Source organism: Salvelinus alpinus, chromosome 21, assembly GCF_045679555.1.
Source record: "Salvelinus alpinus chromosome 21, SLU_Salpinus.1, whole genome shotgun sequence".
NCBI lineage: Eukaryota > Metazoa > Chordata > Actinopteri > Salmoniformes > Salmonidae > Salvelinus > Salvelinus alpinus.
In genome coordinates, this window is record NC_092106.1 from 42520708 (window position 1) to 42535417 (window position 14710).

Consider the following 14710-nt stretch of genomic DNA (forward strand, 5'->3'; position numbering starts at 1 on the left):
TCTAGTTCTGATGTATCAGCCTTCTTTGATTATTCCATCAGCCTGGCTTCAAGTTCTGATGTATCAGTCTTCTTTGATTATTCCACCAGCCTGGCTTCTAGTTCTGATGTATCAGCCTCCTTTGACTCCATCAGCGTCCTTTGATTCCATCCGCCTGGTTTCTAGATCTGATGTGTCAATCTCCTTTGCTTCCATCAGCCTGGCATCTAGTTCTGATGTATCAGCCTCCTTTGACTCCATCAGCGTCCTTTGATTCCATCCGCCTGGCTTGTAGTTCTGATGTGTCAGCCTCCTTTGCTTCCATCAGCCTGGCATCTAGTTCTGATGTATCAGCCTCCTTTGATTCCATCAGCCTGCCATCTAGTTCTGATGTATCAGCCTCCTTTGATTCCATCAGCCTGGCTTCTAGTTCTGATGTGTCAGCCTCCTTTGATTCCATCAGCCTGGCTTCTAGTTCTGATGTATCAGCCTCCTTTGATTTAATCGGCCTGGCTTCTAGTTCTGATGTATCAGCCTCCTTTGATTCAATCAGCCTGGGTTCTAGTTCTGATGTATCAGCCTCCTTTTATTGCATCAGCCTGGCTTCTAGTTCTGATGTATCAGCCTTCTTTGATTCCGTCAGCCTGGCTTCTAGTTCTGATGTATCAGCCTCCTTTGATTTAATCGGCCTGGCTTCTAGTTCTGATGTATCAGCCTCCTTTGATTCAATCAGCCTGGGTTCTAGTTCTGATGTATCAGCCTCCTTTTATTGCATCAGCCTGGCTTCTAGTTCTGATGTATCAGCCTTCTTTGATTCCGTCAGCCTGGCTTCTAGTTCTGATGTATATGCCTTCTTTGATTATTCCATCAGCCTGATTTCTAGTTCTGATGTATCAACCTCCTTTGAATCTATCAGCCTGGCTTCTAGTTCTGATGTATCAGCCTCCTTTGATTCTATCAGCCTTGCGTCTAGTTCTGAAGTATCAGCCTCCTTTTATTCCATCAGCCTGGCTTCTAGTTCTGATGTATCAGCCTTCTTTGATTATTCCATCAGCCTGGCTTCAAGTTCTGATGTATCAGTCTTCTTTGATTATTCCATCAGCCTGGCTTCTAGTTCTGATGTATCAGCCTCCTTTGACTCCATCAGCGTCCTTTGATTCCATCCGCCTGGTTTCTAGTTCTGATGTGTCAGCCTCCTTTGCTTCCATCAGCCTGGCATCTAGTTCTGATGTATCAGCCTCATTTGATTCCATCAGCCTGTCTTCTAGTTCTGATGTATCAGCCTCCTTTGATTGTATCAGCCTGGCTTCTAGTTCTGATGTATCAGCCTTCTTTGATTATTCCATCAGCCTGGCTTCTAGTTCTGATGTATCAGCCTCCTTTGACTCCATCAGCGTCCTTTGATTCCATCCGCCTGGTTTCTAGTTCTGATGTGTCAGCCTCCTTTGCTTCCACCAGCCTGGCATCTAGTTCTGATGTATCAGCCTCCTTTGATTCCATCTGCCTGGCTTCTAGTTTTGATGTATCAGCCTCCTTTGATCCCATCCGCCTGGCTTTTAGTTCTGATGTGTCAGCCTCCTTTGATTCCATCAGCCTGGCATCTAGTTCTGATGTATCAGTCTTCTTTGATTATTCCACCAGCCTGGCTTCTAGTTCTGATGTATCAGCCTCCTTTGACTCCATCAGCGTCCTTTGATTCCATCCGCCTGGTTTCTAGTTCTGATGTGTCAGCCTCCTTTGCTTCCATCAGCCTGGCATCTAGTTCTGATGTATCAGCCTCATTTGATTCCATCAGCCTGTCTTCTAGTTCTGATGTATCAGCCTCCTTTGATTGTATCAGCCTGGCTTCTAGTTCTGATGTATCAGCCTTCTTTGATTATTCCATCAGCCTGGCTTCTAGTTCTGATGTATCAGCCTCCTTTGACTCCATCAGCGTCCTTTGATTCCATCCGCCTGGTTTCTAGATCTGATGTGTCAGCCTCCTTTGCTTCCATCAGCCTGGCATCTAGTTCTGATGTATCAGCCTCCTTTGACTCCATCAGCGTCCTTTGATTCCATCCGCCTGGCTTGTAGTTCTGATGTGTCAGCCTCCTTTGCTTCCATCAGCCTGGCATCTAGTTCTGATGTATCAGCCTCCTTTGATTCCATCAGCCTGCCATCTATTTCTGATGTATCAGCCTCCTTTGATTCCATCAGCCTGGATTCTAGTTCTGATGTGTCAGCCTCCTTTGATTCCATCAGCCTGGCTTCTAGTTCTGATGTATCAGCCTCCTTTGATTTAATCGGCCTGGCTTCTAGTTCTGATGTATCAGCCTCCTTTTATTCAATCAGCCTGGGTTCAAGTTCTGATGTATCAGCCTCCTTTTATTGCATCAGCCTGGCTTCTAGTTCTGATGTATCAGCCTTCTTTGATTCAATCAGCCTGGGTTCTAGTTCTGATGTATCAGCCTCCTTTTATTGCATCAGCCTGGCTTCTAGTTCTGATGTATCAGCCTTCTTTGATTCCGTCAGCCTGGCTTCTAGTTCTGATGTATATGCCTTCTTTGATTATTCCATCAGCCTGATTTCTAGTTCTGATGTATCAACCTCCTTTGAATATATCAGCCTGGCTTCTAGTTCTGATGTATCAGCCTCCTTTGATTCTATCAGCCTGGCGTCTAGTTCTGAAGTATCAGCCTCCTTTTATTCCATCAGCCTGGCTTCTAGTTCTGATGTATCAGCCTTCTTTGATTATTCCATCAGCCTGGCTTCAAGTTCTGATGTATCAGTCTTCTTTGATTATTCCATCAGCCTGGCTTCTAGTTCTGATGTGTCAGCCTCCTTTGCTTCCATCAGCCTGGCATCTATTTCTGATGTATCAGCCTCCTTTGATTCCATCTGCCTGGCTTCTAGTTTTGATGTATCAGCCTCCTTTGATCCCATCCGCCTGGCTTTTAGTTCTGATGTGTCAGCCTCCTTTGACTCCATCAGCCTGGCATCTAGTTCTGATGTATCAGTCTTCTTTGATTATTCCACCAGCCTGGCTTCTAGTTCTGATGTATCAGCCTCCTTTGACTCCATCAGCGTCCTTTGATTCCATCCGCCTGGTTTCTAGATCTGATGTGTCAGCCTCCTTTGCTTCCATCAGCCTGGCATCTAGTTCTGATGTATCAGCCTCCTTTGACTCCATCAGCGTCCTTTGATTCCATCCGCCTGGCTTGTAGTTCTGATGTGTCAGCCTCATTTGATTCCATCAGCCTGGCATCTAGTTCTGATGTATCAGTCTTCTTTGATTATTCCACCAGCCTGGCTTCTAGTTCTGATGTATCAGCCTCCTTTGACTCCATCAGCGTCCTTTGATTCCATCCGCCTGGTTTCTAGATCTGATGTGTCAGCCTCCTTTGCTTCCATCAGCCTGGCATCTAGTTCTGATGTATCAGCCTCCTTTGACTCCATCAGCGTCCTTTGATTCCATCCGCCTGGCTTGTAGTTCTGATGTGTCAGCCTCCTTTGCTTCCATCAGCCTGGCATCTAGTTCTGATGTATCAGCCTCCTTTGACTCCATCAGCGTCCTTTGATTCCATCTGCCTGGCTTGTAGTTCTGATGTGTCAGCCTCCTTTGCTTCCATCAGCCTGGCATCTAGTTCTGATGTATCAGCCTCCTTTTATTCCATCAGCCTGGCTTCTAGTTCTGATGTATCAGCCTTCTTTGATTATTCCATCAGCCTGGCTTCAAGTTCTGATGTATCAGTATTCTTTGATTATTCCATCAGCCTGGCTTCTAGTTCTGATGTATCAGCCTCCTTTGACTCCATCAGCGTCCTTTGATTCCATCCGCCTGGTTTCTAGTTCTGATGTGTCAGCCTCCTTTGCTTCCATCAGCCTGGCATCTAGTTCTGATGTATCAGCCTCATTTGATTCCATCAGCCTGTCTTCTAGTTCTGATGTATCAGCCTCCTTTGATTGTATCAGCCTGGCTTCTAGTTCTGATGTATCAGCCTTCTTTGATTATTCCATCAGCCTGGCTTCTAGTTCTGATGTATCAGCCTCCTTTGACTCCATCAGCGTCCTTTGATTCCATCCGCCTGGTTTCTAGTTCTGATGTGTCAGCCTCCTTTGCTTCCACCAGCCTGGCATCTAGTTCTGATGTATCAGCCTCCTTTGATTCCATCAGCCTGGCTTCTAGTTCTGATGTATCAGCCTCATTTGACTCCATCAGCGTCCTTTGATTCCATCCGCCTGGTTTCTAGTTCTGATGTGTTAGCCTCCTTTGATTCCATCTGCCTGGCTTCTAGTTTTGATGTATCAGCCTCCTTTGATCCCATCCGCCTGGCTTTTAGTTCTGATGTGTCAGCCTCCTTTGATTCCATCAGCCTGGCATCTAGTTCTGATGTATCAGTCTTCTTTGATTATTCCACCAGCCTGGCTTCTAGTTCTGATGTATCAGCCTCCTTTGACTCCATCAGCGTCCTTTGATTCCATCCGCCTGGTTTCTAGATCTGATGTGTCAGCCTCCTTTGCTTCCATCAGCCTGGCATCTAGTTCTGATGTATCAGCCTCCTTTGACTCCATCAGCGTCCTTTGATTCCATCCGCCTGGCTTGTAGTTCTGATGTGTCAGCCTCCTTTGCTTCCATCAGCCTGGCATCTAGTTCTGATGTATCAGCCTCCTTTGATTCCATCAGCCTGCCATCTATTTCTGATGTATCAGCCTCCTTTGATTCCATCAGCCTGGATTCTAGTTCTGATGTGTCAGCCTCCTTTGATTCCATCAGCCTGGCTTCTAGTTCTGATGTATCAGCCTCCTTTGATTTAATCGGCCTGGCTTCTAGTTCTGATGTATCAGCCTCCTTTTATTCAATCAGCCTGGGTTCAAGTTCTGATGTATCAGCCTCCTTTTATTGCATCAGCCTGGCTTCTAGTTCTGATGTATCAGCCTTCTTTGATTCAATCAGCCTGGGTTCTAGTTCTGATGTATCAGCCTCCTTTTATTGCATCAGCCTGGCTTCTAGTTCTGATGTATCAGCCTTCTTTGATTCCGTCAGCCTGGCTTCTAGTTCTGATGTATATGCCTTCTTTGATTATTCCATCAGCCTGATTTCTAGTTCTGATGTATCAACCTCCTTTGAATATATCAGCCTGACTTCTAGTTCTGATGTATCAGCCTCCTTTGATTCTATCAGCCTGGCGTCTAGTTCTGAAGTATCAGCCTCCTTTATTCCATCAGCCTGGCTTCTAGTTCTGATGTATCAGCCTTCTTTGATTATTCCATCAGCCTGGCTTCAAGTTCTGATGTATCAGTCTTCTTTGATTATTCCATCAGCCTGGCTTCTAGTTCTGATGTGTCAGCCTCCTTTGCTTCCATCAGCCTGGCATCTAGTTCTGATGTATCAGCCTCCTTTGATTCCATCTGCCTGGCTTCTAGTTTTGATGTATCAGCCTCCTTTGATCCCATCCGCCTGGCTTTTAGTTCTGATGTGTCAGCCTCCTTTGACTCCATCAGCCTGGCATCTAGTTCTGATGTATCAGTCTTCTTTGATTATTCCACCAGCCTGGCTTCTAGTTCTGATGTATCAGCCTCCTTTGACTCCATCAGCGTCCTTTGATTCCATCCGCCTGGTTTCTAGATCTGATGTGTCAGCCTCCTTTGCTTCCATCAGCCTGGCATCTAGTTCTGATGTATCAGCCTCCTTTGACTCCATCAGCGTCCTTTGATTCCATCCGCCTGGCTTGTAGTTCTGATGTGTCAGCCTCCTTTGATTCCATCAGCCTGGCATCTAGTTCTGATGTATCAGTCTTCTTTGATTATTCCACCAGCCTGGCTTCTAGTTCTGATGTATCAGCCTCCTTTGACTCCATCAGCGTCCTTTGATTCCATCCGCCTGGTTTCTAGATCTGATGTGTCAGCCTCCTTTGCTTCCATCAGCCTGGCATCTAGTTCTGATGTATCAGCCTCCTTTGACTCCATCAGCGTCCTTTGATTCCATCCGCCTGGCTTGTAGTTCTGATGTGTCAGCCTCCTTTGCTTCCATCAGCCTGGCATCTAGTTCTGATGTATCAGCCTCCTTTGACTCCATCAGCGTCCTTTGATTCCATCTGCCTGGCTTGTAGTTCTGATGTGTCAGCCTCCTTTGCTTCCATCAGCCTGGCATCTAGTTCTGATGTATCAGCCTCCTTTTATTCCATCAGCCTGGCTTCTAGTTCTGATGTATCAGCCTCCTTTGATTGTATCAGCCTGGCTTCTAGTTCTGATGTATCAGCCTTCTTTGATTATTCCATCAGCCTGGCTTCTAGTTCTGATGTATCAGCCTCCTTTGACTCCATCAGCGTCCTTTGATTCCATCCGCCTGGTTTCTAGTTCTGATGTGTCAGCCTCCTTTGCTTCCACCAGCCTGGCATCTAGTTCTGATGTATCAGCCTCCTTTGATTCCATCAGCCTGGCTTCTAGTTCTGATGTATCAGCCTCATTTGACTCAATCAGCGTCATTTGATTCCATCCGCCTGATTTCTAGTTCTGATGTGTCAGCCTCCTTTGATTCCATCTGCCTGGCTTCTAGTTTTGATGTATCAGCCTCCTTTGATCCCATCCGCCTGGCTTTTAGTTCTGATGTGTCAGCCTCCTTTGATTCCATCAGCCTGGCATCTAGTTCTGATGTATCAGTCTTCTTTGATTATTCCACCAGCCTGGCTTCTAGTTCTGATGTATCAGCCTCCTTTGACTCCATCAGCGTCCTTTGATTCCATCCGCCTGGTTTATAGATCTGATGTGTCAGCCTCCTTTGCTTCCATCAGCCTGGCATCTAGTTCTGATGTATCAGCCTCCTTTGACTCCATCAGCGTCCTTTGATTCCATCCGCCTGGCTTGTAGTTCTGATGTGTCAGCCTCCTTTGCTTCCATCAGCCTGGCATCTAGTTCTGATGTATCAGCCTCCTTTGATTCCATCAGCCTGTCATCTATTTCTGATGTATCAGCCTCCTTTGATTCCATCAGCCTGGATTCTAGTTCTGATGTGTCAGCCTCCTTTGATTCCATCAGCCTGGCTTCTAGTTCTGATGTATCAGCCTCCTTTGATTTAATCGGCCTGGCTTCTAGTTCTGATGTATCAGCCTCCTTTTATTCAATCAGCCTGGGTTCAAGTTCTGATGTATCAGCCTCCTTTTATTGCATCAGCCTGGCTTCTAGTTCTGATGTATCAGCCTTCTTTGATTCAATCAGCCTGGGTTCTAGTTCTGATGTATCAGCCTCCTTTTATTGCATCAGCCTGGCTTCTAGTTCTGATGTATCAGCCTTCTTTGATTCCGTCAGCCTGGCTTCTAGTTCTGATGTATATGCCTTCTTTGATTATTCCATCAGCCTGATTTCTAGTTCTGATGTATCAACCTCCTTTGAATATATCAGCCTGGCTTCTAGTTCTGATGTATCAGCCTCCTTTGATTCTATCAGCCTGGCGTCTAGTTCTGAAGTATCAGCCTCCTTTTATTCCATCAGCCTGGCTTCTAGTTCTGATGTATCAGCCTTCTTTGATTATTCCATCAGCCTGGCTTCAAGTTCTGATGTATCAGTCTTCTTTGATTATTCCATCAGCCTGGCTTCTAGTTCTGATGTAACAGCCTCCTTTGCTTCCATCAGCCTGGCATCTAGTTCTGATGTATCAGCCTCCTTTGATTCCATCTGCCTGGCTTCTAGTTTTGATGTATCAGCCTCCTTTGATCCCATCCGCCTGGCTTTTAGTTCTGATGTGTCAGCCTCCTTTGACTCCATCAGCCTGGCATCTAGTTCTGATGTATCAGTCTTCTTTGATTATTCCACCAGCCTGGCTTCTAGTTCTGATGTATCAGCCTCCTTTGACTCCATCAGCGTCCTTTGATTCCATCCGCCTGGTTTCTAGATCTGATGTGTCAGCCTCCTTTGCTTCCATCAGCCTGGCATCTAGTTCTGATGTATCAGCCTCCTTTGACTCCATCAGCGTCCTTTGATTCCATCCGCCTGGCTTGTAGTTCTGATGTGTCAGCCTCCTTTGATTCCATCAGCCTGGCATCTAGTTCTGATGTATCAGTCTTCTTTGATTATTCCACCAGCCTGGCTTCTAGTTCTGATGTATCAGCCTCCTTTGACTCCATCAGCGTCCTTTGATTCCATCCGCCTCGTTTCTAGATCTGATGTGTCAGCCTCCTTTGCTTCCATCAGCCTGGCATCTAGTTCTGATGTATCAGCCTCCTTTGACTCCATCAGCGTCCTTTGATTCCATCCGCCTGGCTTGTAGTTCTGATGTGTCAGCCTCCTTTGCTTCCATCAGCATGGCTTCTAGTTCTGATGTATCAGCCTTCTTTGATTATTCCATCAGCCTGGCTTCAAGTTCTGATGTATCAGTCTTCTTTGATTATTCCATCAGCCTGGCTTCTAGTTCTGATGTATCAGCCTCCTTTGACTCCATCAGCGTCCTTTGATTCCATCCGCCTGGTTTCTAGTTCTGATGTGTCAGCCTCCTTTGCTTCCATCAGCCTGGCACCTAGTTCTGATGTATCAGCCTCATTTGACTCCATCAGCGTCCTTTGATTCCATCCGCCTGGTTTCTAGTTCTGATGTGTCAGCCTCCTTTGCTTCCATCAGCCTGGCATCTAGTTCTGATGTATCAGCCTCATTTGATTCCATCAGCCTGGCATCTAGTTCTGATGTGTCAGCCTCCTTTTATTCCATCAGCCTGGCTTCTAGTTCTGATGTATCAGTCTTCTTTGATTATTCCACCAGCCTGGCTTCTAGTTCTGATGTATCAGCCTCCTTTGACTCCATCAGCGTCCTTTGATTCCATCCGCCTGGTTTCTAGATCTGATGTGTCAGCCTCCTTTGCTTCCATCAGCCTGGCATCTAGTTCTGATGTATCAGCCTCCTTTGACTCCATCAGCGTCCTTTGATTCCATCTGCCTGGCTTGTAGTTCTGATGTGTCAGCCTCCTTTGCTTCCATCAGCCTGGCATCTAGTTCTGATGTATCAGCCTCCTTTTATTCCATCAGCCTGGCTTCTAGTTCTGATGTATCAGCCTTCTTTGATTATTCCATCAGCCTGGCTTCAAGTTCTGATGTATCAGTCTTCTTTGATTATTCCATCAGCCTGGCTTCTAGTTCTGATGTATCAGCCTCCTTTGACTCCATCAGCGTCCTTTGATTCCATCCGCCTGGTTTCTAGTTCTGATGTGTCAGCCTCCTTTGCTTCCATCAGCCTGGCATCTAGTTCTGATGTATCAGCCTCATTTGATTCCATCAGCCTGTCTTCTAGTTCTGATGTATCAGCCTCCTTTGATTGTATCAGCCTGGCTTCTAGTGCTGATGTATCAGCCTTCTTTGATTATTCCATCAGCCTGGCTTCTAGTTCTGATGTATCAGCCTCCTTTGACTCCATCAGCGTCCTTTGATTCCATCCGCCTGGTTTCTAGTTCTGATGTGTCAGCCTCCTTTGCTTCCACCAGCCTGGCATCTAGTTCTGATGTATCAGCCTCCTTTGATTCCATCAGCCTGGCTTCTAGTTCTGATGTATCAGCCTCCTTTGACTCCATCAGCGTCCTTTGATTCCATCCGCCTGGTTTCTAGTTCTGATGTGTCAGCCTCCTTTGCTTCCACCAGCCTGGCATCTAGTTCTGATGTATCAGCCTCCTTTGATTCCATCTGCCTGGCTTCTAGTTTTGATGTATCAGCCTCCTTTGATCCCATCCGCCTGGCTTTTAGTTCCGATGTGTCAGCCTCCTTTGATTCCATCAGCCTGGCATCTAGTTCTGATGTATCAGTCTTCTTTGATTATTCCACCAGCCTGGCTTCTAGTTCTGATGTATCAGCCTCCTTTGACTCCATCATCGTCCTTTGATTCCATCCGCCTGGTTTCTAGATCTGATGTGTCAGCCTCCTTTGCTTCCATCAGCCTGGCATCTAGTTCTGATGTATCAGCCTCCTTTGACTCCATCAGCGTCCTTTGATTCCATCCGCCTGGCTTGTAGTTCTGATGTGTCAGCCTCCTTTGCTTCCATCAGCCTGGCATCTAGTTCTGATGTATCAGCCTCCTTTGATTCCATCAGCCTGCCATCTAGTTCTGATGTATCAGCCTCCTTTGATTCCATCAGCCTGGATTCTAGTTCTGATGTGTCAGCCTCCTTTGATTCCATCAGCCTGGCTTCTAGTTCTGATGTATCAGCCTCCTTTGATTTAATCGGCCTGGCTTCTAGTTCTGATGTATCAGCCTCCTTTTATTCAATCAGCCTGGGTTCAAGTTCTGATGTATCAGCCTCCTTTTATTGCATCAGCCTGGCTTCTAGTTCTGATGTATCAGCCTTCTTTGATTCAATCAGCCTGGGTTCTAGTTCTGATGTATCAGGCTCCTTTTATTGCATCAGCCTGGCTTCTAGTTCTGATGTATCAGCCTTCTTTGATTCCGTCAGCCTGGCTTCTAGTTCTGATGTATATGCCTTCTTTGATTATTCCATCAGCCTGATTTCTAGTTCTGATGTATCAACCTCCTTTGAATATATCAGCCTGGCTTCTAGTTCTGATGTATCAGCCTCCTTTGATTCTATCAGCCTGGCGTCTAGTTCTGAAGTATCAGCCTCCTTTTATTCCATCAGCCTGGCTTCTAGTTCTGATGTATCAGCCTTCTTTGATTATTCCATCAGCCTGGCTTCAAGTTCTGATGTATCAGTCTTCTTTGATTATTCCATCAGCCTGGCTTCTAGTTCTGATGTGTCAGCCTCCTTTGCTTCCATCAGCCTGGCATCTAGTTCTGATGTATCAGCCTCCTTTGATTCCATCTGCCTGGCTTCTAGTTTTGATGTATCAGCCTCCTTTGATCCCATCCGCCTGGCTTTTAGTTCTGATGTGTCAGCCTCCTTTGACTCCATCAGCCTGGCATCTAGTTCTGATGTATCAGTCTTCTTTGATTATTCCACCAGCCTGGCTTCTAGTTCTGATGTATCAACCTCCTTTGAATATATCAGCCTGGTTTCTAGATCTGATGTGTCAGCCTCCTTTGCTTCCATCAGCCTGTCATCTAGTTCTGATGTATCAGCCTCCTTTGACTCCATCAGCGTCCTTTGATTCCATCCGCCTGGTTTCTAGATCTGATGTGTCAGCCTCCTTTGCTTCCATCAGCCTGGCATCTAGTTCTGATGTATCAGCCTCCTTTGACTCCATCAGCGTCCTTTGATTCCATCCGCCTGGCTTGTAGTTCTGATGTGTCAGCCTCCTTTGCTTCCATCAGCCTGGCATCTAGTTCTGATGTATCAGCCTCCTTTTATTCCATCAGCATGGCTTCTAGTTCTGATGTATCAGCCTTCTTTGATTATTCCATCAGCCTGGCTTCAAGTTCTGATGTATCAGTCTTCTTTGATTATTCCATCAGCCTGGCTTCTAGTTCTGATGTATCAGCCTCCTTTGACTCCATCAGCGTCCTTTGATTCCATCCGCCTGGTTTCTAGTTCTGATGTGTCAGCCTCCTTTGCTTCCATCAGCCTGGCATCTAGTTCTGATGTATCAGCCTCATTTGTTTCCATCAGCCTGTCTTCTAGTTCTGATGTATCAGCCTCCTTTGATTGTATCAGCCTGGCTTCTAGTTCTGATGTATCAGCCTTCTTTGATTATTCCATCAGCCTGGCTTCTAGTTCTGATGTATCAGCCTCCTTTGACTCCATCAGCGTCCTTTGATTCCATCCGCCTGGTTTCTAGTTCTGATGTGTCAGCCTCCTTTGCTTCCACCAGCCTGGCATCTAGTTCTGATGTATCAGCCTCCTTTGATTCCATCTGCCTGGCTTCTAGTTTTGATGTATCAGCCTCCTTTGATCCCATCCGCCTGGCTTTTAGTTCTGATGTGTCAGCCTCCTTTGATTCCATCAGCCTGGCATCTAGTTCTGATGTATCAGTCTTCTTTGATTATTCCACCAGCCTGGCTTCTAGTTCTGATGTATCAGCCTCCGTTGACTCCATCAGCGTCCTTTGATTCCATCCGCCTGGTTTCTAGATCTGATGTGTCAGCCTCCTTTGCTTCCATCAGCCTGGCATCTAGTTCTGATGTATCAGCCTCCTTTGACTCCATCAGCGTCCTTTGATTCCATCCGCCTGGCTTGTAGTTCTGATGTGTCAGCCTCCTTTGCTTCCATCAGCCTGGCATCTAGTTCTGATGTATCAGCCTCCTTTTATTCCATCAGCCTGCCATCTAGTTCTGATGTATCAGCCTCCTTTGATTCCATCAGCCTGGATTCTAGTTCTGATGTGTCAGCCTCCTTTGCTTCCATCAGCCTGGCATCTAGTTCTGATGTATCAGCCTCCTTTGACTCCATCAGCGTCCTTTGATTCCATCCGCCTGGCTTGTAGTTCTGATGTGTCAGCCTCCTTTGCTTCCATCAGCCTGGCATCTAGTTCTGATGTATCAGCCTCCTTTGATTTAATCGGCCTGGCTTCTAGTTCTGATGTATCAGCCTCCTTTTATTCAATCAGCCTGGGTTCAAGTTCTGATGTATCAGCCTCCTTTTATTGCATCAGCCTGGCTTCTAGTTCTGATGTATCAGCCTTCTTTGATTCAATCAGCCTGGGTTCTAGTTCTGATGTATCAGCCTCCTTTTATTGCATCAGCCTGACTTCTAGTTCTGATGTATCAGCCTTCTTTGATTCCGTCAGCCTGGCTTCTAGTTCTGATGTATATGCCTTCTTTGATTATTCCATCAGCCTGATTTCTAGTTCTGATGTATCAACCTCCTTTGAATATATCAGCCTGGCTTCTAGTTCTGATGTATCAGCCTCCTTTGATTCTATCAGCCTGGCGTCTAGTTCTGAAGTATCAGCCTCCTTTTATTCCATCAGCCTGACTTCTAGTTCTGATGTATCAGCCTTCTTTGATTATTCCATCAGCCTGGCTTCAAGTTCTGATGTATCAGTCTTCTTTGATTATTCCATCAGCCTGGCTTCTAGTTCTGATGTATCAGCCTCCTTTGACTCCATCAGCGTCCTTTGATTCCATCCGCCTGGTTTCTAGTTCTGATGTGTCAGCCTCCTTTGCTTCCATCAGCCTGGCATCTAGTTCTGATGTATCAGCCTCCTTTGATTCCATCTGCCTGGCTTCTAGTTTTGATGTATCAGCCTCCTTTGATCCCATCCGCCTGGCTTTTAGTTCTGATGTGTCAGCCTCCTTTGACTCCATCAGCCTGGCATCTAGTTCTGATGTATCAGTCTTCTTTGATTATTCCACCAGCCTGGCTTCTAGTTCTGATGTATCAGCCTCCTTTGACTCCATCAGCGTCCTTTGATTCCATCCGCCTGGTTTCTAGATCTGATGTGTCAGCCTCCTTTGCTTCCATCAGCCTGGCATCTAGTTCTGATGTATCAGCCTCCTTTGACTCCATCAGCGTCCTTTGATTCCATCCGCCTGGCTTGTAGTTCTGATGTGTCAGCCTCCTTTGCTTCCATCAGCCTGGCATCTAGTTCTGATGTATCAGCCTCATTTGATTCCATCAGCCTGTCTTCTAGTTCTGATGTATCAGCCTCCTTTGATTGTATCAGCCTGGCTTCTAGTTCTGATGTATCAGCCTTCTTTGATTATTCCATCAGCCTGGCTTCTAGTTCTGATGTATCAGCCTCCTTTGACTCCATCAGCGTCCTTTGATTCCATCCGCCTGGTTTCTAGTTCTGATGTGTCAGCCTCCTTTGCTTCCACCAGCCTGGCATCTAGTTCTGATGTATCAGCCTCCTTTGATTCCATCTGCCTGGCTTCTAGTTTTGATGTATCAGCCTCCTTTGATCCCATCCGCCTGGCTTCTAGTTCTGATTTGTCAGCCTCCTTTGATTCCATCAGCCTGGCTTCTAGTTCTGATGTATCAGCCTCCTTTGATTTAATCGGCCTGGCTTCTAGTTCTGATGTATCAGCCTCCTTTTATTCAATCAGCCTGGGTTCTAGTTCTGATGTATCAGCCTCCTTTTATTGCATCAGCCTGGCTTCTAGTTCTGATGTATCAGCCTTCTTTGATTCCGTCAGCCTGGCTTCTAGTTCTGATGTATATGCCTTCTTTGATTATTCCATCAGCCTGATTTCTAGTTCTGATGTATCAACCTCCTTTGAATCTATCAGCCTGGCGTCTAGTTCTGATGTATCAGTCTTCTTTGATTATTCCACCAGCCTGGCTTCTAGTTCTGATGTATCAACCTCCTTTGAATATATCAGCCTGGTTTCTAGATCTGATGTGTCAGCCTCCTTTGCTTCCATCAGCCTGTCATCTAGTTCTGATGTATCAGCCTCCTTTGACTCCATCAGCGTCCTTTGATTCCATCCGCCTGGTTTCTAGATCTGATGTGTCAGCCTCCTTTGCTTCCATCAGCCTGGCATCTAGTTCTGATGTATCAGCCTCCTTTGACTCCATCAGCGTCCTTTGATTCCATCCGCCTGGCTTGTAGTTCTGATGTGTCAGCCTCCTTTGCTTCCATCAGCCTGGCATCTAGTTCTGATGTATCAGCCTCCTTTTATTCCATCAGCATGGCTTCTAGTTCTGATGTATCAGCCTTCTTTGATTATTCCATCAGCCTGGCTTCAAGTTCTGATGTATCAGTCTTCTTTGATTATTCCATCAGCCTGGCTTCTAGTTCTGATGTATCAGCCTCCTTTGACTCCATCAGCGTCCTTTGATTCCATCCGCCTGGTTTCTAGTTCTGATGTGTCAGCCTCCTTTGCTTCCATCAGCCTGGCATCTAGTTCTGATGTATCAGCCTCATTTGTTTCCATCAGCCTGTCT